Source organism: Podarcis filfolensis (assembly GCF_964270895.1).
Source record: "Podarcis filfolensis genome assembly, chromosome: 11".
Classification (NCBI taxonomy): domain Eukaryota; kingdom Metazoa; phylum Chordata; class Lepidosauria; order Squamata; family Lacertidae; genus Podarcis; species Podarcis filfolensis.
Genome location: NC_139613.1, coordinates 45,088,211 through 45,113,428, shown reverse-complemented (window position 1 = coordinate 45,113,428; position 25,218 = coordinate 45,088,211). Strand labels below are relative to the sequence as shown.

Here is a 25,218-nt window from a genome sequence, read left to right as displayed (position 1 = left end):
ACCTGCACCACTATGAACCCACCTGAACCTTAAGACCAGCATCTGAAGACCTGCCTGCAAGCTTTAATAGACTTGTGGGCGCAATAAACCTTGTGCCTTTTTGGGGAGTGGTGTCCCCATCCTTTTGGAACTCGGCCCAGAAAGCATTGCTTCTTCTTTGCTAGATTTTAAATAGTCAGGGTGTTGCCAGCAGCTCTCGGCTGGTAGCCCAGGAAAGTATAAAGACAAGGAAAGGTTCTTACAGTCCTTTTTCCCCCCAAACTTTACAGAGAGAGGCTACAGAACTCAACCTCTTGGATAAGGGCATTGTCCCAAGTGGATCTCCACACACACCTTTCTCTCCCACTTCCTCATTCATCACCATCATCACCTCCTCTATGGGTGCCGCTAAGTGCCCCCTGTCTTTGATCTCTTTGCTCTCCTACTTTTAAGGCTCACCGGGTTCTGGGAGATGGTGGGTCTGGAATGCTTTCTAGTGACAATTGCTGATCCAGCTCTGCCTGCTCCTCCTCTCCGTTATTTCCCAACTTTCCCCCTCATCTGCCTCTGACCTTCCACAAACCGCTGTTGTCAATTTATACTGTCTTCCTCTTCCTTCTCCCTGGAAGGGTCAGGACGGGGAGGCAGTCTCCACCACTGCATCTCCTCCTCTGCCATGCCCCTGACGTCAACATCCTGTTAAAATGTTTTGCTTTAATCTCTGTTGTGGTGAGCTTGGTTTCAAATGTCTGCCGCGCTGATGGAGACTAAGCTTTAGTGCTACACTGAACACAACCTTAAAAAATTGCTAGAGGGAGAGGAAACCAAAAAGAAGGAGAGACTTTAAATCGTTCTTGAAATGGTACCAAGAACTAAAAAGATCCTTGTAAAAGCGTCACAGTTAAACACCTTTAACAAGGCGGTAACTAGGAGTTAAACAACACCGGGCAGGAGACAAGAAAACAACAGGGGAAATCTCTCAACTGTGAACATAAAAGTAGCTCACAAAAAGGAGGCTGAGCTTTCAGACTGCACTCCCAATGAAGTTTGCAGCAGCAATTTGAAAACATGCAAGGGCAGCTCTTACATGCTTGAAAGCAGCTTTGTTCCTTCCTCCTGGAAAACTTCTAGCAAAACTTCCTAGGCAAATGACTTTAACATAAAAAAAACGTTCTACCTGAGAAGCCTGAATTAATATCCTAGGAATAAAATGTAAAGTTAATCATATTCTGCCTCGTCTCTCTGGGGACCGAGCTCTCCTGCTGCCACTCCATACGTCCCTGAATGTCAAGACAGCTATCAGAGCAAAGGGAAAAGGCAAGATTACAACAAAATGAGAGCTTACACTGGCAGGTCAAACTTGAAGTGAACTATTAGCTTTGAAATGGATAAGAGCAAAGAATCCATAACAGCAGCCAAGGCAATTAATTACAAAAGATAAGATGACAAAATTCAATTGGTATTTGACAGAAATATTCATGAAGAGTGAAATACAATAACGCCACCAGCTAGAACAGATTATAGAAAGTCTTATTAATGACAAAAAAAAAAACACGAAAACTGCCATCATCTGAGCTCAGAATTCCAACGGAAGGAAAACCCCTTAGATGTGCACAGTGTATTTCTTTTTTACATTTATAGGTCACTTTTCCTCGAAAGAACTCAAAGCAGCATCTATGGCTCTGTCCCCTCATGTGTTTTGTCTATACACCAACCCTTTGAGGTAGGCTAGGCTGAGAGAGAATAGCTCAAGGTCATTCAATCAGCTTCGCGACTTGTGTGCCTGAAGTTCCCGTTCCCTAGTGCTAATCTGACCATTACATCATACTGGCAAATATGTCTTATACAAGCCCTCCACATTAAAACCAAATGTAGTCATTAGTAATTTAGGGTACAACCCAGGCAAAGTTAAACGCTTGTCAGTTTTATTCATTTCAAGGGGGAAATTAAGCATATGCTCACATCTCTTCCACGGGTCTGACAAGCACTTTGGCCAGATTGCATCCTCAGCGCTGTGGATTGTCAGGGCAATTTTTTATAGAGCCTAGCCTATGCTACAGTGAGGGATACTGAAGAATTCTGATGAAAATGGCAATGGGAGGAAATTGCCAATGTTTGCTTATTCGTCCATTGTCCAAAACATAACTCAATCCAGCAAATACAATCCTTATGCACTCTTGGTGTCTGCAAACAATGCATAATTGATTACATTTTCTTTTACTATTTTGCATTGTATTTTCCCTGCATTGAAATAAATGGGGTGGGATAATGTGATGGCAACTTAATTTCTGTAATTTAGCTGCAGCAGGAAGTGAAGATCTTCTTTGGTGGAAGATGAACTGCAATGGAATGGAAACAGCGCTGCATGTGGTGAACACAGGGCAGAACAAAAAATACATCTCTAGCCACAGATCATTATTCCACACATATATTGCAATAAGCTGCTTCTTTGAAACCCTTGCAACTCACATTTCCTCTGGGTATTCCATTATCTTTGTGTTCTTAATGGTGCTATATTGTGCCTTGAATTTGTATTTTAGAATTCCTCAGTATTTTGTTTCAAAATACATTTAAAATGCATTTTCTTCTGACACACTCCAGGCCAGATGTAACTAGTAGAAGCCAGCACACGGAATCTTGGGCTTCCCTCCTGCTCCTCTCATTGCACTTCTCCTAAATTCCTTCTCTTAGATCACAGGAACCCTCAGAAGAATATGCAGGGGAAGAACAGGGGAGATCATTCCATCAGGCAAGCAGATATTATTTCCATATTACTTCATGGGTTTTAGTTTCAGAAATAAACTCTAAAGTCTGATTTATGTCATTATGTATTGCCGAAGAACAAGGAATCCTTTGCACATTGCAGTCAGAATCTTTTTGAACACCAGCAGTGTGGTATTAGCTCCTATTTTACTTCTAAATGATTGTTCATATTACACATGGGTGATAGGGGAAATCTCAGAAAACTTAACCAGAAATTTTATATAGAGGGAAAACAAAACCAAGATAGAAAAAATGGTTAGGGACCTTGATTGCTTCTTGAAATAGTGTTACTTAGTATTCATCACTGCTGAAAGCAATGGTTCTTCTTAAATTTACATTTGAACCATTTGCTTTCTAAATTAGTGGTATGCTCTGTAAACCAACATTTGAATGAGCTTCTGTTCAGATGTTGACCCCCAAAGTATACTAAATCAACCATGTGTAGTTCGTGGGATTATCATCATCATCATCATTATTAAAAATATACAGTAATAGAATTAGTTGATTTTCAGGGTTATCTACCGTAAATACATTTTCCTTGAACTGAAAATGTTGCAGTGCATCAAGTATCACCAACTTCCCTTCCCCTATTTATATGCAAGAATTGTTTTTCATCAATAGCAAGATAATGAAAAAGGATGGAATGTATTTCATCCACTGCAGATCTACATTCTACTGTTAATTTCCTTGTGAAAATAGTTTATTCAACATTTATACTGCCCAACCTACAAGTACTCAAGCAGCTTGCACTCAATTTTTTATCCTTATAGCAACCCTGTATGATAGGCTCTGCAGAGAGAATATGACTCCAAGAACTTTATGGCTGAACAGGGATTTTAAAGTTACCTGCGATGCGCATGTTCAAACTCAACATTCCTGCCACTATCACAGTGGGTTTGCCTAAAGCAAAGAGCCAGTGTTTTTGCAGCTTGAGAACTGTACTGAAAACATCCTAGGAAGATGGAAGGTAATCTCATGGGTAATTTCAGTTATTTTGACATTTTGTTGCTGTTGTTTTTGTTGACAGTTACTGAAAAGTGCAATGAAGAAGTTCACTAAAAATGCTCAACCAGTTAAATTCACATTTTTAAGAAACCTTGCTGCTGCAAATCTGGTACTGCTCCACATACATAGTTTGCTGTTTGACCTAGTGTGAATAAATCAGTGATAAAAATTTCTGCAGCTTAATTAAGGAATGCTGGACAGAAAAATTCTCTTCTCTTTTTTACGGGATGAAGAACCTGTGGTTCTCCAGATGTTGTTGGGCTCCAAGTCTCATCAGCCAGTATACCAGTGGCCATCCCTCCCCCCAAAAAATGACCCCTGAATTTTAGAATTTTATTGATATTGATACTGCATTTTATGTTGTATTTTATACTGTTTTATGCTGTTTTTAAGTCGCATTTTAATCAATGTTTTATATTTGTCGTTAGCCACCCTGAGCCCGGTTTTTAAACCGGGAAGGGCGGGGTATAAATAAAAAGTTGTTGTTGTTGTTGCTGTTAATGGCAGGAGTTACAGCCCTTCAACACCCAGAGGTCATCAGGTTCCACACTGATTTATCCTTTAGTACTGATCCAAAATAAGAATGATAACTAACAAAATGTGTGAAACTTACCACTGCATGTTGTGTTCTTTCTATATACAGTTGTACCTTGGATCCCGAATGCCTTGGTACGTGGACGTTTTGGCTCCCGAATGCCACAAACCCAGAAGTGAGTATTCCGGTTTGTGAACGTTCTTTGGAACCTGAACATCCGACGGGGCTTTCGCAGCTTCCGATTGGTTGTAGGATCTTCCTACAGCCAATCAGAAGCCGTGCATTGGTTTCCAGACATTTTGGAAGTCGAACAGACTTCCGGAATGGATTCCATTCAACTTCCAAGGTACGACTGTAGTTTGCAGACATTTATAATATGATTTAATGGTAATGTCTACCCCACAGCTGAGTCTAACAGCATCTGTTGAAACATTTACATAGTAATCCTATGGATATTTACTCCAAAGTTAGTACCATTGTATTCAATGGAGATTGCCCCTCAATAAATGCATAGAGAAATGTAGCCTTTGTTACTCAACTGGCTAAATATTATTGGTAGAGGTGCATGCATACAAATGTGTGTATTCAAGGATGTTCCCTATATTTCCCATCCCTGAGCCACAGTTTCTTCCGTCACCAACAAGGCAAAACAGCAATGACGACGGGGTGCTCAGAATGTTAGCCTCTGAATTTATTGTGCTTTATTTGCATGCTGAGTTTTAACCAAGAAATACAAATGCAGCCCAAAGGTATTGTTTACTGATCAGTGCTTAATTTATATCACTGTCCTATGCAGACACAAGCATAGAGAGATAGCCTTGAGACATTATTATGGTGCACAGTTTGTAACTAATTTCTTTGGCTATAAATCCATGTTGCTGTTACTTTGGAAATATCACAGTTTCTGTAAGCAGAGGTGGCTGTTTAGAACATGGTCCTAGAGCTCTGACTGGCTTTCTGCAAATTCTCTGATCAAAATTCCTTAGTAAAAACATTTCACAGCATGCTGGCTCACATCTCATTGTAACAGTGATATTGAAATGGAACATAGAAGTCTGATTTCTGCAAGAAGTTAAAATCAGGAAAGTGGAATGTCCAGGAAAGAAGCACTGTGTAGAGGACTCAAATGCCACCCTCCTTTGCTACACAGTCATTCTTATTCATTTGTAGGTCTGAGCGGTAATACCCATGCGATGGCCCCTTTCATTCAACCACAACTTGGCCAAGTCATTTGCCTTCTCTAGTTGCATTCACATGACAGCATATTCCATTTCCCTGACACTTCGCTGTTAATTTTCACATTGCATTTGTGCTTTCACATTATGAAAAAGCCATGTCCAGAAAACAAATGGAATATAGTGAATTTTTAGTGCTCATTTCCACGTTTTTTGATTCTAGAAAAAAACCAACCTGCAGCCCCCTTAACCTGGAAAAACATGGGAGAAAAAGTGGTGATATTTGGGGCGTTATACCAGTATACAGTTGTTTCGTGCTGTTTTCATGGATGAATCATGGGGAAACAGAAACACACATCTGTGCAAAGGGTGGTGAAGTAGAACATTGTCCCCAGCAATTACAAGTAAACATGAAGCATGCTTAGAATCACGCCTTCCCCATTTTTAAATTGACTTGTAACTGCTGGCCTCAGTCCTAAGTTTCTAACTTGGTATTAACTTTACAAAGTATTTCCAGTATCCAATGTGGTTCCTGTAGCATCTTAATTGCCCCATTTCTATAATCTTAGTGACAAAAACTGGATTTGACCCAAAGCTTCCCAAATTTAGATTCTGAAGTCTATTCACTTCAATGTGTTGGCTTATTTCAAGAAAAATGAGGTTGCTTCTACATACAAACGTGTCTACAATTCTCCAGTTTGCCATCTCATGGAAACCAAATATTAGCTGTGTTAAACAAATATTGACTGACCCAAAATACAGACCTCAGAAAGCGCTTTCATTCTAAGGGGAATGCTGTTTTGACTATAAGTAAATAAATCTATATTTAGATATTTTTTTTGACAGGAGCAAAAAAATAGCTTCACAGTATAGCAAATATGGAATGGATAGGAATTATGTATTTTTTAAATGGATAATAAATCAATCAATTACCAGTCACTGCTGGTGGGGAACCTGTGGCACTCCAGCTATTGTTGGACTCTCATCCATCCCCACCAACATGGCTAATGATGAAAGTTGCACCCACTCTCTGGAATGCTTCCACCCTTGACCATTATATTGATTAGTAAGCAGTGTATATTGATGTTAATGAAGATAATGATGAAGATGAAGATGCTTGGTTTGGCCATATATCATCGTTCATAAACTTTATCTCATATTCACTAGGATCTGGTCTGCAGCCCCAACTTTGAGTCTTCATTGGTTATACAAATCTCTACTTTCAACACTCCTTGAAGTGTTCACCACATGCCCAGCTCTTACCATCCCCATGGCAGCTCCAACAAAACTCTTGTCTTACTCCCCTACCAGAGATAATTAGCCATACAGTGGTTAGAGATTGAGAATCACTCTGGGATTATGGCCCATATTCCTGGAAGCTTCAAGAATTCAATGTTTCATGTAGGCGCATTACCAGTAAGATACCCCTACTCTCCATCTCTGTGCCTTCTCTGGTAACATCATTACAAATAGGCATTTAACTACCAATGGGTAAAATAGCTGGGTCATGTCCAGTCTTCAAGTGCTTCAGCCCATCCATTATTCTTTTTGGCTGGTTTTATCCTACCACCCACAGGAATGCAGTTCCTGGAAGGCTGGCCAGGTTCACATCTGGTCCTCAGGTTGCAAATGCTTCCCCAACCTGACTTAATGACTACAATATGAGCAATGTGTGAAAGTCCCTGATCGAGCAATCTTACTTACCCTGTTGTTAGATCCTAGCAGTACTGTGCATAATTGCAAAGGAGAATTTCCTCACAGCAGAAGTGACATGAGCCTACCTAAAATGTTCTATAATTAATAATCCATTATCATATATGCTCGGGCGGTTGTCAGAAAACAAGTACAGTGGTACCTTGGTTCTCAAATGCCTTGGTACTCAAACAACTTGGAACCCAAACACTGCAAACCTGGAAGTAAGTGTTCCGGTTTGCAAACTGTTTTCAGAAGCCAAACGTGCTGCATTTTGAGTGTTACACTTCCGATTTGAGTACCACACTTCCATTTTGAGTGCCACAGTTTCGTTTTGAGTATTAGGCTGAGGTCTGTCTGTTTTTGCTTTTTATTCTGTGTTTGTGTTTTTGCAGCTCTTTTTCGTTGTTTTTGTGACTGTGTGGAACCCAGTTCAGCTACTGATTGACTGATTGATTGATTGTGTGACTGCAGTACATTGTTTATTGCTTTCATTTTATGGATTAATGGTAGTAAATAGTAAATAGTAGATAGTAAAATTCATGTCATATTGCTATTTTAGGGGTTGTTTTTAAAAGTCTGGAATGGATTAAAACATTTTACATTACTTTCTATGGGATAGCTTGTCTTGGTTTTGGAATGCTTTGGTTTTGGAACGGACTTCCAGAACGTATTAAGTCTGAGAACCAAGGTACCACTGTACAAACTATCAAGCCAGTTATTTCTGATCACTAAAATTATAGGTTAGTTTTATGATGGTTATAGTCTTAATACTTTAGTTTCACTATCCTTTAGTTTCACTGCCTTTAAATGAGTGCCCGGTTGTGGTCATGTAATAGATGCAAGAAAACTGCTCGTAGTTGTATCTACTCAAGGCTGAAGTAATTATGGTTAGTAGGTCTCGTTTTTGACCTTTAGACTGTGTGCTATCACAACCTCTCAGGTCAACCAAGAATCCCAGCTTGACTGTACCACAGAACAAGAGCTTTTCTTGCCAACAATAGTTTTGTGATTCACTTCTTTTGGTGACTTGCCAAACCTACAGTGTACAAAAAAGTTTGGAAGCATTGAGAAGATGCACTGTTAAGGGTCACCTTTGGTGAAAGGGTAATGAATAAGCAGGCTACAGTATCAACCCAATCCAGCAGCCATTCACAGGTACACAAGATCTCCAGAAAACTCAACCACCCAAAATTCACTTCAAAAGAAATTCACACACATTTCAAGGAAGAACCCATTTGTACTGCCAAAGTATAGCAAATCTCAAGTGGAGAGGCTGTTTGCTTGTTTGACTGATAACCATGATAGCCAATTTCATTCTGAAATAAATACAGTGGTACCTCGGGTTACATACGCTTCAGGTTACATATGCTTCAGGTTACATACGCTTCAGGTTACAGACACTGCTAACCCAGAAATAGTGCTTCAGGTTAAGAACTTTGCTTCAGGATAAGAACAGAAATCATGCTCCGGCAGCACGGCGGCAGCGGGAGGCCCCATTGGCTAAAGTGGTGCTTCAGGTTAAGAACAGTTTCAGGTTAAGAACAGACCTCCGGAACAAATTAAGTACTGAACCCGAGGTACCACTGTAAGTAACAATATATTTTTTATAAATAAGTAACTGTATTTATAAGTATAAATTAGTAAATATACAAGAATGTTTCAGAAATTAAGAGCCTGGCATTGATCCAGCAGTGGAAGGATACCCAAGAAGAGTTGGGTTCAGGGGATGTTTCCACAGGCAAAGGGGGAACCAAGAAGGGAAGTGGAGGGGACCCTCCAGAACAGTATGAGAGGTGGAGCTGGGAGCTGCAGTTTTGGATCAACAGAAGGTACTTTCTCCTCCACCAACAGGACTAAAAGCCTTCTGTGAACTGAAGGAGCCTTTCCACCCATGGAAAATGAAGTCTAGATCCAACTCCTTGGACACTGACATTGTTTTCATCTTTTGTTGTAAACCACCCTGTGTTTTTCAAATGAAGGGTGGTATACAAATTTTTAAAAATTATCATCTTCATCGTCATCCCAACCCATTGCATTTCATATTAAATGCTACACAGATCTTGTTGTACATTGTAGTATGATATGTTTTCCTTATTTATATCACTTTTATTTAAGTCACAAGACTGGCTTATCACTTGCATCTACTTCTATGACTAAATAGTTGCTAAACACAGCTGAATTGGTTTGAAGACACATAAAACCATATTTCCAGGAAGCAAAAGAGTTATTTCAGTCTGTGAGAAATAGAGAGGTTTCAGACCTCTGGTAAAAATAAGTTCTTATTTGACTCTCTTATAAATTTTGTTCAGTCTTAGATGCAGGAGAGATACTGCTTTTTTATAAATGAAATATTAAAGACTACTGAACTCTAATCGTCTACTAAAATATTTCCAGAGCATCCTCTGTGTCATAGATCCATTTGGATCATATTCTGCGAAATTTTGTGTTAGCTATACTTAAGCTTGAGCCACACTGAATCTGGACTGGAACTTTGATTCTGCTAAATCGGAGGAATTATGGGGCATGCATTGGTTTTATTGATGAATGCATTTCCCCATTCTATTATTATTTTGTGTGTTTGCTGTAACCAACATTCCGTTCCAGTTTAACTTGGAGAATTTCTAAAACCAATTTCAGAACTGGAGCATGTGCAATTTGCACAAGTGTAAAATGCATGCAGTCAGAGGTATAATTAGGAGACTGTGACTGATTCACCCGCCCTGGGCGCAGTTAAGAGGGTGTCGCAGGGGACACTGCAACAATGACTTAGAACAGAAAGCAAAAGTCAGGCGGCGCCAAATCTTGGCATTGCAAAAGACGCCGCTGAAATTTGAAAGCCCAAAATCCGCCAATGATGCAATCATGGAATTGTGTCAGAATACTTGCTGTGATATGATATCATTAATGCACATTTGAGCAGTGTGTGCCAGTGTGCATAAATACAAAATGAAAACTATAGCAGATTGTACAGGAGCATCTCTCTGATCCACAGTCAGAAATTAACAATGGATCAATGGGTGATCACTAACACCTTGGTGTCTCTCTGGAAAGTAGACCAGGTAATTAAGGGAGAAATTTAGATGGCAAGAATGTCATAAGTATCTCTACGGGTTCTTAATGTTAACTAAAACTGCAAATATTTAGCAGTTTTAAATATATAAATGAACATATAATTCATCTTCTTGCTACCATGACCACCTTCCACTGATCAAAGTCACCTTCACAGTATAAGACCTACTTAAATCTCATCTTTCATGAGGTTTGAACCCTTAAGAAACTGGTCAGGGGCCAGTCTTCCTAGACATGAGTGAGCAATTTCCAACATACTGTATGTATCATTCATATAATTCATATAATTTTTCTGAATGTAATCATCATTAATCTCTAGCATCTACCCTACACTTTTCATTCTTTAAAAATATTCTATTTGAATATAAACTCTTCACAATGATACTGAGATCACTGTACAGTAACTTTGAGTCTCTGCTGTTCTGGGAAGAGAAGTTGCAATACTACTGACAATGAACAAACAAAGAAGTCTTATTTTAAGTCAACAAGCAACCCACAGGGTTTGCATATGTCCTGTGAAATAATTAACAGCATATTTCACTATGCCATCTTAATGTATTTTTTGTTTACATAGGGGCAGAAAGTTGAACAATTATTAGCAATATTCCACAAAAATTCTGAAGCCTCTGTGAATTATTCAGCATCTGTTTCTAGAGACACATTCTCTGTGCCTACAACACCTATTCCTAAACATTTAATTCCTCCATAAAAAGCTGATCTCAGACATTGTGCCTCATCTATGATGTGGCCTTGCTATTAGCAATTTACAAAAGGCCAGTTTGTAGTACAGCCTGTACACAGCATCAAACACTGAGAAATGAACTGTCATATAAGTCCTCTGAGACAGAAATTCTTTCAGAGATAGTATACAGCCAGAATAAACTTCTGATACCGAACAGCAATATTGTGTATTTCTTAGAATGAGGTTCTTACAGCTATTGGGAAAATTACATACAGCTTATTTTTTATATATATAAACACCACAGAGGCACCACAGAACAGGAATATAGTCATAGCTCGGATGTCGAATGCCTTGAGAGTCAAATGTTTTGGCTTCCGAACACCACAAACCTGGAAGTGAGTGTTCCAGTTTGCAAAAGTTCTTTGGAACCCAAACGTCTGATGTGGGTTCTGCGGCTTCTGATTGGCTGTAGGAGCTTCCTGCAGCCAACTGGAAGCCGCGCCTTGGTTTCCAAACATTTTGGAAGTCGAATGGACTTCCAGAACAGATTCAGTTTGACTTCCAAGGTATGACTGTACTTTGGCATTACTGTCAAAATTACCTTTTGTGCAATTCATTACAAAGTTTCCATTTCTCACATTAGAGCTTTGTACAAAGGACTCAGCTCTCTTCCATTGAAGTGATCCTTGTATTTAGCAAACGCAATGTCAGATCATTGCAGACAGTTGGGATAAAAGTACCAAACAACACTATGGAATAAAATCTGTATCTATTTCTGAAAGCCTTATGCAGGGACCATGGCTGCATTAGCTCAGGCCATGTCTAACTAGAACCAGTGTGGATTGGTGGGTCTGAGCAAAGGAAGTTTGTATTTGAACAAGTAACACCCAGAATGAACTCCCTGCTCAGATATGAACTGTGCTGCCCCGAGACATTTTGCTATGGCAAATAGTTTAGCAAGTTTTTCTGCTGCACCGATTCCTGCTGTTTTCTATTCCCACTCACGGTGCTGCCTAACAGGAACCGTACAGCCATGAATAGCAGTGAAGGAGCCACCTCAGTCCCTGGGGCAGTGCCCTTGTGGACCCCTCACTGCCTCCGCTGGTGGTGGAGAAGTGGCGTGGACATCAACGCCAATTTCTGGCAAGATCCTGCTGAGATCTCAGGTAGCCCAAGAGATCTCATGAGATCTGAATATCGCCTTAAATCGGTGTCTATGCTGGAGCCACTTCTCTGCTGGCAGAGGTGACGCAGCAGTTACGGCCCGGGAGCTGGTGCGGCAGTGAGGCCAGGTTAGGAAGCGCTGCATTTCCCATTTCACCTCAAGCAACGAAACGAGACACACCAGCCCTGCAGCCTGAGGCAGATTAATTCACTTGGCTACCTGGCTGAGTCAACAGCAATCTAGGGTGGCCCCTTACAGATCACTAGAAAAGAGGAAATGCACCATTCAAAACAAGAGGGGGAATGAAGACAAGGGTGATAAAATCTGCACACGCTAATTTATATGTGCAGATGCAAGTTTAGAAATGATTGCTCTAATTTAAATAGCAATGCAACACATCTCACCACAGTTGGGAAGATTGTGGCTTATCAGCCTGATTGGTCTGTTGTCCAGGTTGCTAAAGTCTTCATGGGCAACTTCAAGACCTCTACTCTTCCTTGGTCTTTAAATTGGACTTTGACCAGACAACCCTTAAAATAAAGGAGCATCCCCCAATAGCCCTTCAGATACCTTATAGTCCTCTGTTCTGTGTAAAGCAGGACACACAACCAGTCTAATATCATCAGATAGCCCTACACAAGTCACCCACCGTAGTCCTGGGGGTGCTTCTGTCAATCACAGGCTAACCCAGGAATGGATTGACCAATGGGGTGGAGCTTCAGCAATAGTCTTCTGGCACTGGAGTCAGTGCAGGGTGGAGGCTGTGTGAGTGAACTGCTAGAAGAACCAGATTGGCTCTGCTGGTGCATCTGTAAAGGCCTGACCTTACCACCGTCTCATCACTAAGCTTCCTGGAAAGTGGCAGCCACTTCCATCGCTGGAAGGCCACTGCTGTAGTCCTCCCACACTAGGTGAGCCACTCCTGGGCTAAACATTTGGAGGGTGTGGTCCTTATTCTAATCACTGATAGTCTAGCCAAATATTTGCACAGGAGACAAGAGGTATCTTTGCCACAAACAGGGGTGATGCTATTCAATCCGCAGAACAAGACATCAACATTAAATACCTCCTGGTATGCTTCTTGGTCAGACATTACTAGCATTGTCGCAGACCATTCTCTACTTCTAAAGCCATCATTACGGGGAAATTAGATCATTTGCAAAGTGAAATATTGTGTAACTTTTTAAAAAAAACTTCCAATCAATGCAGGGAATGTTATTCAAAGTTAGCTTCCCTTTGACCAAGTTGTTTTAGCTTCTTTAAAAATAAACAAACAAACAAAACTCATGTAATTGTGTAGGAAACAAAAAAAGAGTCCTCCACCTACTTATTTAGTGCCAACAGCAGCAGGAAACAAGCTGAATTCCCACAATAGAATTTTCTTTTTAAACTGAGTAAATGTAAACGGTCATGTGTTGATACAGCACTTTTATAATTAACAATAGACAATGTAACCATATCCTAGCTTTAGAAAGAAGCAAGGAAACAGCCCACAAAGTTTTGAAATAGGTCACTGTTTTGGCAAAAGCATTCACATTTGTGTTTACGGAGTCACCTTAAAACCTAATTTATAGTTTGCATTGGCTTTAAGAGCATGCTTTATATATTCGCAGGCTGACGACCAGAGACTCATTATCAGCACTGTCAACATATTCTGACCCACTATTATCACCCCTTGATTACACGCTAGTCACAATTTGTCATCCAAAATGGATCAGTCCATCTCTGTTATACTCTATGCATGAGCACGACATTGATGTTTGATGATAAAGTATGAGTTACCACTGACAGACAGAGACAGATAGCAATGGCATACAGGTATAAGTGGTTAAATTGCTATGGGTTACAGAAGTGGAGGAAAACAATAAAAGTAGCAAAAGGAAACTAATCAATGCATTCCCCACCCCCACCCCATAGTTGGGAGATGATGTCCTTGTCTAGAACCTTCAGTGACTTGCCTGGCTCTCCATCTGTATCCTAAGAATTATTATCCCATCCACCTCATCCCCCAAAGTCACTGAAATGTATCATTAAAATCATTATTAGCAGTTAAAAAAGAAGAAGCACCACACATGTACAGCCTTTGTTTTTTGACAGCGACACAATGAAAACTGTACTGTATTCCTATGCCATTCTCTAGTTTTGCTACTGAGTTGCTAGGTTTGCTCCAAAGGAATACTCTGTAGAAACAAAAGATACTTATAGGTACTTCACCACTTTGATGACTGAAACTCTTCTTCCAGTGCTTCTTTTGAAGAGCATTTCAGGCACTTGTCTGAACACACCAGAGCTAAAAAAAATATGAAGGAGAGAAGGGCTCCCAAGTAAACACTAGGCAGCGATGTCTCCAGAAATGGAGGCTTCTCATTAGGATGTCTAAGAATGTTCAGCTGAGAATGCTTAAAAGTCTTCTTATAACTGGGAACCCTGCCTTATCTCTGCTAAACACATAAAAGTTTAACAATGGAATGGGACTTGCATGTGTGCTAACGTCCCCATTAGCACTGGGCGATATCTTGTTTTCAATATCACAATATATCACCAGCTAAACATTGTGATCTCTCAATATATCACAATGTCTGAAATAAGGTTGGAGCTTATAATAATCTGGGAAAATACTGGGGGGGTGGAATCTAAATTTGATGCATATAATTAAATGAAAATTTACTCATTGGTAGCATGCTTAACTAAACAATTAAAGACTTCTGGAGAATATATTACTGTTCTGTTAAGGGCTTTATATACTCACAGTAACACCTTGAACTTGGCCCTGTAAAAAATTGGGAACTGGTTTGGATTGGTGTTAGAAAGTCAAGTAGACAATCTAGGTGCTAACTTGGCACCAGAAAACTAGGTTACAGGTGGCCATCCAACCTCTGCTTAAAAACCTCCAAGGAAGGAGAGTGTACCACCTACCAAGGGAGTCCTTTCAGCTGTCGAACAGCTCTTAACTGTCAGAATGTTCTTCCTGTTATTTAGTCAGAATCTCCTTTCTTGTCACCTGAAGGCATTCATTCAGGTCCTGCCCCCTCCAGAGCCTCCATCTTCCATGTGACACCCCATCATATATTTGAAGGTGGCTATTGTTAAGTTGTGGGTGAACAGCGATTCTTCAAACAACTCTTGTTTATTCACAGGCCAGGACAGAACTGAACTGAAGGGTTCAGCCAGCCTGCTTATACAGAGCTCCACCAGAACGCAACAGTAACCATTTTCTGTAACTATCCAATCACTGAACGTCACTTTCATTCCTTTATTTGCATATGTAGACCTGAACTATCTACAGTATTCCCCTGCTGGCCCAGGGTGAGAACTTCAGTACATAACAGCTATCACGTCTCCTCTCAGTCTCCTCTTTTCCAGGCTAAACATACCCAGCTCCCTCAACTGTTGCTCATAAGTCTGGGTTTCCTGACCCATGATCATCTTGGTTGTCCTCCTCTGCACACATTCCAGCTTGTTAATATCCTTCTTAAATTGTGGCACCCAGAACTCGACACAGTATTCCAGGTGTGGTCTGACCAAGGCAGAATTGAGCAGGGTTTATGACACTATATTTCTGTTGATGCAGCCCAGAATAGCTTTTCTGCTGCTGCACCACACTGTTGGTTCATGTTAAGCCTGTGGTCTACTAAGACCCCTAGATCCTTTTCACATGTACTACTGGCAAACCAGGTGTCCCCCATCTTATATTTGTGCAGCTGGCTTTTCCTGCCTAAGTCTATAACCTTACATTTGTTCCCATCGAAATTCATTCTTGTGTGTATGTAGCTCTGCATGTATGTAGCTCTACTCACTACCACTCTGTAATTCAGTCTAGGTATATTTCTTATATATTTTGTGTTTTAAAAAGAACACATTAAAAAATATGTGTTCTTAATACTGAGCCACACCAATAAAAAAGAGATGTCAAATTATGTGTTACTTAATAGATCTGTATAGTGTTAATCCTCCAAGAAACTCAAAATAATGTGCATGGATTCCACCCCACTGCCTCTGATACTATTTTATTTATTTATTATGTAATATATTTATATCCTGCCAAGTTGGAATTCAAGGCAGCTTACAACATTTAAAAACATCAGTCATAGAATAAAGAATGATAAAAACAAACCGGTTAAAAACAATACTTAAAATACATCACAATATATCTAAAACCAACAATTAAAATTTGAACTGACAGCAAGCAGCCCAGTCATCAGCATCGCCTGCACCTTTGTTTCCAAATGCATAAAGCCCTTTACTGCAAAAGTAAATTGTTGCTTCCTTGCCTGAACATAAGCAGGAGCCAAGCCACATTGATCTTATCATGAAGAAGAAACTTGGTTGGCTGATGAGAATCACCTAGAACAAAGATTCCAATCATCCACGGGCTTTAAGGCACACACTGTGCCTCTCGCTAGGCAGAGTAGAGACCCTGGTATCGTGCTTAGCCTGATATCGTATCTTTGCTGATCGGAATCTCCCTGCCTTGGCAGGAAAGCTTATTGTTATGCTAGGTCTGCCTCTAGCAAGAGGCACAGGGCCTGCACCAGCAGCTTTTACTGAAAAGTAAAGCCCTTTACTCTGCAACGCCTGCTGAGAGGCGGCAGGGCTTTATGCCTTGCAGATAGGGCAGGCAGGAAATGACCATTTACTTTGCAGTAAAGTGCTGCTTCCTGCCTGCCGGGTCTTCAAGGCCAGCTGGGCAGTGCAATCTTGATATATTACGGGGTGGGGATGAAACCTTTATCGTGGTCTGAAGTTCGTACCAATAAAAGACAAAATATTGATATATCGCCCACCCCTAGTCCCCATCCATAGTTTTTGGCCTCATGGGTCTAGGTGACTGCCTCTGGTTTCAGCTTCTCTCAATTGCTGCAGGCCCTGTTAACTCTGCCAGCTCAGCTCTCCCCTGCTTCCTGTAGGGAACAGCAAATCACAAGAGCACCAGGAAAAATAACAGTTCAGGAAAAAAAGTGACGCCAGCCAATGCCTCTACACAAAGGTAAAGGGACCCCTGACCATTAGGTTCAGTCGTGGCCAACTCTGGGGTTGCGGCTCTCATCTTGCTTTATTGGCCGAGGGAGCCGGCGTACAGCTTCCGGGTCATGTGACCAGCATGACTAAGCCACTTCTGGTGAACCAGAGCAGCGCACGGAAATGCCGTTTACCTTCCCGCCAGTGTGCTACCTATTTATTTACTTGCACTTTGACGTGCTTTCGAACTGCTAGGTTGGCAGGAGCAGGGACCGAGCAACGGGAGCTCACCCCATCGTGAGGATTCGAACTGCCGACCTTCTAATCGGCAAGTCCTAGGCTGTGTGGTTTAACCCACAGCGCCACCCGCGTCCCATTAATGCCTCTACATAGGTCCATCCTAATTTCAGACATTGTGATATATCGGTATATTGCAATGTTCAACTGGTGAAATATCACAATGTTGAAAACCAGATATCACCCAGCCGTACTGCTAATGTCTGCCTCTAATAAGAAATAAATAATAATTCTTTCTGTCTATGCATCTCTCAGGAAGGCATTCATCATCAGTCTGTTAAAAGACAAATGGAGGCAGGGTCTTGCACCAGTGTTAGAAACTCAGATATAAAAGCCAGGCACCAAATGGCTCCTTAAACCAAAGTTACAGTCACTAAAACGGACTGTCTAGTTGCCATTTGGGGGCAAGACAGCTCTAAAGTCTTATTTTTCAAATGATGGACTGACTATGATTTATTATCGGTTAAACATCTGGCTAGTTCAGATGACCCTAACCCTAACCCTAACCTTGAGCTAGGTTAAGAAGTTTGAGAACTTAAAAATTCAAAATCACTTGATCCAGGGATAGTCTATATGCAGTACATATTGGCCTGTTCCTACCTCTTTTTCTTAATGGTGGCATGGCCCATTCTTTGTAACGTAAGAATATTATTCACTACTGTGAGCAGGGCCATGGGGAGCAGTAAGTGAAAAGAAGCCACAACCATTAAATATAACATGGTTCACTGCTCCTGCTCAGACTGCGCAGAAAAAAGCATTTTGGTTCCTGAAATTCATTCTGGTTGTGCAGATAAAATATAACTGACAGAATTCTACAGGATGTGGTATTAGTGTGTGAAAACAGTCCAGATCCAGTGATCCCCAGATGGTGGAGATGTCAGGAGCCCTCCTGGTGCCCAGGCATCTTCACTTGGTCACAAGTGACTGATAGGTGAGAGATACACCTGGCGCCTGGGTAATTTCAAACACTATCCTGCACCAAGCAAATGCCATAAATGTTTTGAATGGCACCCAGGAGGTTTGATCATAATAGCTAGTGCATCTTCAAACAACACTCTGGAGGAAAGAGCCATAGCTTAGTAGTAGAGCATCTGGTTTGTAGGAAGAAACTAGGAGAAACTTCCTGCTTGAAACCCCAAAAGAGTCACTGCTGATCTGGAAGGACCAATGGTCTGACTCAGTACAGTGGTACCTCAGGTTAAGTACTTAATTCGTTCTGGAGGTACGTTCTTAACCTGAAACTGTTCTTAACCTGAAGCACCACTTTAGCTAATGGGGCCTCCTGCTGCTGCCACGCCGCTGGAGCCCGATTTATGTTCTTATCCTGAAGCAAAGTTCTTAACCTGAAGCACTATTTCTGGGTTAGCGGAGTGTGTAACTTGAAGTGTATGTAACCTGAAGCGTATGTAACCTGAGGTACCACTGTATAAGGCAGCTTCCATTGTTCCTACAAACTGTTATTAAGAGAGGCATAGCAGCTGTCTTAGTAAGTGGTACTTAGAAGTCCATAATGGTGGATATCGTACAATCTTTATCTTCACAAAAAAACCAATGGCCTGTGTTTTTTGCCTCTTGCGAATTATACTGTACTACTCTCTGTTCCTGGAAATTATGTAACATGTTTTCCCTTAAGATGATTTTGTCTCCCCCCCCCCATGTGAAATAAGCCAATTCTGTGTTTAAAGCAATGGGATCCCTTTGTTAGTTTTTACACAATTTGCTGCTGCTTCTGCACAGTAATGTTTAAAGGCTTTAGAGACAGAATAAACATATTTGCTAAAAGGAAAAAAAATGCTGTTCCAAAATAAGATCCATTTTTTCAAAAGTTTTCATTTCTTTTCATGCTGTGCCATCAATAACCCTGAAAAACCAGCAGCCCCTTAGCTTGTGCAGTGATGAAAGCCTAATAGTCTTTTCCCCCAGAAATGAGCCTTTGGCAATTATTGTATATTCAAATGGATAGAATATTCAGCAAAAGGGTAAATTTATTATACGACTTTGATGGGAAATGTCCTTGAGCCCAAGCCGAACTGCTATTATTTCTTGAGACATTAGGCTTTGCATACTGGAAACTTAGTGAACAACATTCCATTCCCTATAAATATACATGAATATTTTTCTTTGGAGATGGGGAGGATATTTTTCAGATTTTCTGCTTAAGCAGTAAACTACAAAGCTATGAATAATGTCTACATGTCTTGTTTACAATAAAAGCTTCTATAAATATTCAGTGTTTTAAATAATAAATCATCTTCGTTATCCAAGCATGACAAACTAGTCTATCTTGAAAATAATTGCAAACCAGAATGATTTTAGTTAAAACTTCCCTGCATAAAAAAGAAAGGGAGAAAAAAGCATATCATTTTCTTTCTCCATTTAATTTTTTATTATTATTATTTTTTGGACAATAGTTATTACCAGTGGACAATAATGTATTAACCAGAACACTGTGCCCACAAAGAGGAATAAGGAGGTATGGTACAAGGTTGATTGTTCTGGGTCAATTCTATTATTTTAACAAGAGCAGATCTACAGTATAGAACCATGGCTTGAGATAGCAACTGCTTGTAACACACTATGGGTGAGCCAAGGGTGAAAGGGAGCATTCCATCCGCTCCACTCTTCCAAGCGAGTAAGGAGGACTTCCTGTTTCACACTCACCTGGGGCACTACAGCTCTGGGCAGCTGTTACAGGCTGTCCTCAAAGGGGATCCCTGTCAATGGGTCCCAGAGCCTTGAAGGCAAGTCTTGTGGCTACTTCAATGGTTCCCAAAATGTGAAGTGCAACCACCTGGGGGGAACTGAGATTACCTAGGGCATGGGTAGGCAAACTAAGGCCCAGGGGCTGGATCCGACCCAATCACCTTCTAAATCTGGTCCGTGGACGGTCTGGGAATCAGCATGTTTTTACATGAGTAGAATGTGTGCTTTTATTTAAAATGCATCTCTGGGTTATTTGTGGGGCATAGGAATTCGTTCATTCCCCCCCCAAAAAAAATATAGTCCGCCTCTGCCCCCCAAGGTCTGAGGGACAGTGGACTGGCCCCCTGCTGAAAAAGTTTGCTGGCCCCTGGAGATGGGGGACTCTCCGATTGGTGGAGATGGGACTCTCCGATCACTTATTTATGATTGACTGGGCTAGAATTTACAACAAAACACATTCCTTGCTTTGTATTTAAAGTTCTCACACTCTTACTGCTTTCAGAGCTACTTCCTTTGTTTGTATTTACAATTCTGAATCGCCACAAGTCACAAGATGGCCAATTATTAGTAATAGCTACTGATTTTCTCATAAGCTAGTTCAGGCACGCCAACTCCTAGGGGGTGGAGGTGTCGTCAGTTCCCTCGATATTCCTTACAAGGGGCTCAGCCTCCCCCCCCATTATTGAGGGGGTGGAGGCGGTTGAATCGCCAAACCAAGTGTGGTGAAGCATCAAAGGTAGGTTCTTCCAGAGGGCGAGAGGGGGGAGCAGCAGCGGGGCTGGCAAGGTCTCCTCCCAATCATGCACTTCCTCCCAACGCCACACACATGTTGCATGTGTGATGTTGCAGGCACAGGTGATGTGACTGCCCCCCCCCCATTATTTGGCCCAAGGTAGCACTTCCATACATCTTCCTTATGCTTTCATTAGTAAGAATGTGTAAAAAATATTTTTCATGGAGAAAAATTTAACAGTGATGAAGAGAGAAAGGTTTCAGAAGGAGACAGGGCTAACACTGGTTAAGAAAGTGAAATACCTAGGGGTTAACATGACTGCCAAGAATGTGAATCTGTTTAAGGATAACTATGAAAAATGTTGGATGGAAGTGAAAAAGGATTTAGAAATATGGTCAAACCTGAAGTTCTAATTGTTAGGCCGAATTGCTGCGATAAAGATGAATGTATTGCCAAGGATGTTGTTTTTGTTTCAAACATTGCAAATTTTGAATAAAATGGAGTGTTTCAAGAAGTGGCAGAGAGATATTTCTAGATTTGTCTGGCAGGGCAAGAAGCCTAGAATAAAATTTAAGATATTAACTGACGCTAAGGAAAGAGGTGGATTTGCCCTGCCAGACTTAAAACTTTATTATGAATCAGCCGCTTTTTGCTGGCTGAGAGAATGGATGCTTCTTGAAAACACTGATGTGTTGGATTTAGAAGGTTTTAACAACTTTTTTGGGTGGCATGCATATTTGTGGTACGATAAGGTCAAAGCACACAAAGCGTTTAAAAACCATATTGTCAGAAAAGCACTGTTTAATGTTTGGATAAGATATAAGGATTTGCTTGAAAATAAAACCCCAAGGTGGCTGTCACCAATGGAAGCGAAGGCTCAGAAAAAGCTCAATATAGAAGTCAAATGGCTGAAATATTGGGAAATTTTGGAACAAGAGGGAGACAGATTAAAACTGCAGAGTTTTGAAAAATTAAAAAATAGAGTGCGAGATTGGCTTCACTATTATCAGATAATGGAGGCATACAATTTGGATAAAAAAATTGGCTTCCAGGTGGAAAAATCAAAATTGGAAACAGAACTGTTAGATTCCAAAACTAAGAATTTGTCAAGAATGTATAACTTGCTGTTGAAATGGAATACTCAGGATGAAACGGTGAAATCTGCTATGATTAAATGGGCACAAGATGTTGGACACAACATCATGATGGCTGACTGGGAACAGTTATGGACCACAGGTATGAAGTTCACGGCATGCAATGCGTTAAGAGAGAATATAATGAAAATGATATACAGGTGGTACATGACACCAGTCAAGCTTGCGAAAATTTATCATTTGCCCGATAATAAATGTTGGAAATGTAAAGAGACTGAAGGTACATTCTTTCACCTTTGGTGGACATGCCCAAGGATTAAGGCTTTCTGGGAGATGATCTATAATGAAATGAAAAAGGTATTTAAATATACCTTTCTGAAGAAACCAGAGGCCTTTCTCCTGGGCATGGTCGGCCAATTGGTGCCAAAGAAGGATAGAACTTTCTTTATGTATGCTACAACAGCGGCAAGAATACTTATTGCAAAGTATTGGAAGACACAAGATCTACCCACCCTGGAAGAATGGCAGATGAAGGTGATGGACTACATGGAACTGGCGGAAATGACTGGCAGAATCTGAGACCAGGGAGAAGAGTCGGTGGAGGAAGATTGGAAGAAATTTAAAGACTATTTACAGAAACATTGCAAAATTAATGAATGTTAGAATGATGTTGGAATGAATTTATGTGATTTTAGCAGAAATGCTACAAAGATTTAGGAAAAACAGACTGCTAATTGGTGAAATGAGGGAAAGTAAAGTTATATTAATATCAAGATAAATTTACAGGACAAAAATTTGAAAAGAGGGAAAGGATTTGCTGAAATGGATAATTGACGTAGAATACAAAAAAGGGAGGTGTGAGGAGGTCAGGGAAATAAGCTAATGAAAGATAAGTAATGGGAAGATTTGCTGTATTTTTCCTTGATTTTTCTTTTTGCTTAATGGATTTTAATTCTCTGCTCTTTCTTTTTGATTTTTCTTTTTTCTTTCTTGTATTTTATCTTTTCTTGTTTAAAATGATGTTTTTTGTTTTTTCTTTTTGTACTAAAAATTTTAATAAATATCTTATAAAAAAATATTTTTCATGCAATATTCTTTGCTGCATATTCTTTTTTTAGCTACAAGGTTAGATCAGAGCATATATTTATTTTTGTGTGGAGCAATGCTTTACACTCATGCCTAATAAGTTAGTTTTTTTTCTTCTTCTGGGAAACCTATAGCTATAAAGAACAAGTGTAATTTTTTTCTCTTTTGAACTGAATATCTATGGTATCACTTCATCAAGCCCATCCATCACATTAAGAATTCACTGAACAGTGAAGTAGTTGCTAAATGTGGCATCTAAGACTCTTGCTAAATGACTATCAGACTTTGAAAAGCTGGTCCCAGTGGATCAAGTTCATCAGTTTTGTTGAATTAATTAAACTTACAGTTTTAATTGGATTTTGAATAAATGTGCAATTAATTGTTACTGTTTTGAATTTTATTGTGCTATTGTCTTCCTTAATGGCTCATGTAAAACTATTCTGAACAATTCATTCAGTGGGGGTTAGGGGTACTGGGGATGATTTTATGGAACCAAGTGGAGGGTGGCCCAAAAAACTTGGGAAACACTGGGATAACGTCCTTCAGCCTTACCTGATAATACCTCATACCTACCAAACAGTGCGGCCAATTATCCTGTTTAATCACTGCCACTCTCTAAGTACACCTGCCACCAAATCAATAGAGAGGAGCAAAAACAAAACAAAACAAAGAAACAGCAAGACCAGCTGATGGGCAAAGAAATTCCTACAAGGTCCTATACAAGAACCAGCAATGCCTATACTGAATAAAAAGTAGAAAGACTGAGAAACGGAAGAGACCAGAGGAGACCAAGGCATGCTTGAACAGCTCAGTGCCAGCCACACTTACTGATGGTGCAGCATGCACCAGCCGCTAGAAGTCAAACGCCTGGCCTCCCTTTTCAGAGTAGCCACCAGGTCCACTCGTTGCCATAGCCACTTAAAGCAATGTGGCAAAAGGGAAGCAATAATGCTGAAAAATTCAAGTACAGTTGCAGTTCGTAGCAACAGGAGTTGAGATTTCTTTAAGACGTCTGAAGTCCTTTACAATGTGAAATCTTTGCGTGCCTACTCAAAAGTTATTATCAATGAGTTCAGTCGGGCTTGCGTCCAGGAAACCAGGCATAACAGGGGTGAGCTAGCTTTTCTGGTTGGATGGGGGGGCAGATCATTATCTCCCCACCCACCCCGGTGGGCCAAATGTGGCAGGTGAGAAGTGCTGTCCACCTGAGACTCACCTGATAATCACCTGACGTCAGGGGATGCTGTGCTTTGAAGTCCCGGGACTTCAGTGCAATCCTGTTTGAAAACCCTTTGCCAATGGTGCTTTCTTTCCCTCCTCTCCTTGCACCATGGTCTTGGTAGGGTGACAGTGAGAAGACAAGAAGGAGAAAGGAGGAGCAGAGAGTAAGAATGAGCTCTCTTCTTCCTCCGTGCCATTGGGCTTGCGTCTTGCTCCTTTGATTCTCATTTTCTCCCTTGCCAGGCTAGAAGCAGAAAGAGGAAGAGAGTGAGTCCAGCTTCTCCTCTCTCTTCTCCTCCTCCTCTTCTCACAGTCATTCTGCCCTGACCAAGGAACAGCTTTCTGAAGGAAAGCTGCTGACAGGCAAAAGAGGAGGAAGGAAAAAATGTGAACTGTTTGCCAAGGGCAGGATGGCGCAAGCCAACAGCTCTGTGAGGAGGGAGTTTATTTCAATCTTACCCCCTCTTCCTCCTTTCCCCTGTTCTCTTCTCAAAGTCACTCTGCCCTGACTCTGGCAAAGGGGGAGAAGGGGAAGGAAGTGTACTGAGACTCCAAAAACCAGAACTGCCAGACTTCCCCCTCTGGGCCTGTTTGAACTGAGCAACATTTAACCCCTGCTTATCAGGTGATGAGTGGAGATGAAATCCCACCGCCTTGGCTGTGTGAGCCTGTTCTCTGTTGGGAACCAGATGTGCAGCCAAACGCAGGATTTAGCCCTATCCTCCTGCCCAGCAGCTGACCTCAGCTGATAAACAGATGGCTGTGGTTTGTAGAAAATGACCTCAGAGGTCAAACCGGACCCCCTCATGAGCCAGTCCTGGCCCATGGGCTGGAGAGTATAGGATTGCAGCCCATTTCTAATTAAACAGTTTTCCCGAAGTCACCTCAAAGCCTTTCATGGGTCCTGCTATCAGCAAGAAAGTAGAATCATGGAATCTTTTCAGATGTCTTCTGTATGAATATATTTCGTCTCATGCTTGAAATCTGCTTTGCCGCTCCTGCCCCCATGCTCTCAAAGGGCAACGCATGAGGTGTCACATTGATTTAGCACCGCTCA

At 40.9% G+C, this 25,218-nt stretch overlaps 1 protein-coding gene across 5 annotated transcripts in view; it reads right to left on the bottom strand.

The window, feature by feature from the left end:
- Window positions 1–25,218, bottom strand: part of PRR16 (proline rich 16) — a 143,589-nt gene that overhangs the window by 47,568 nt on the left and 70,803 nt on the right. Inside the window, exon 1 of one of the 5 annotated variants that reach the window (XM_083577133.1) lies at window positions 14,818–14,946. The exons of the other annotated variants lie outside the window; for them this stretch is intronic. The gene's annotated coding sequence lies outside the window, so the exon portion shown is untranslated. Of the gene's footprint in view, window positions 1–14,817; window positions 14,947–25,218 lie in introns of those variants that run through there. 5 annotated transcript variants of the gene reach the window in all.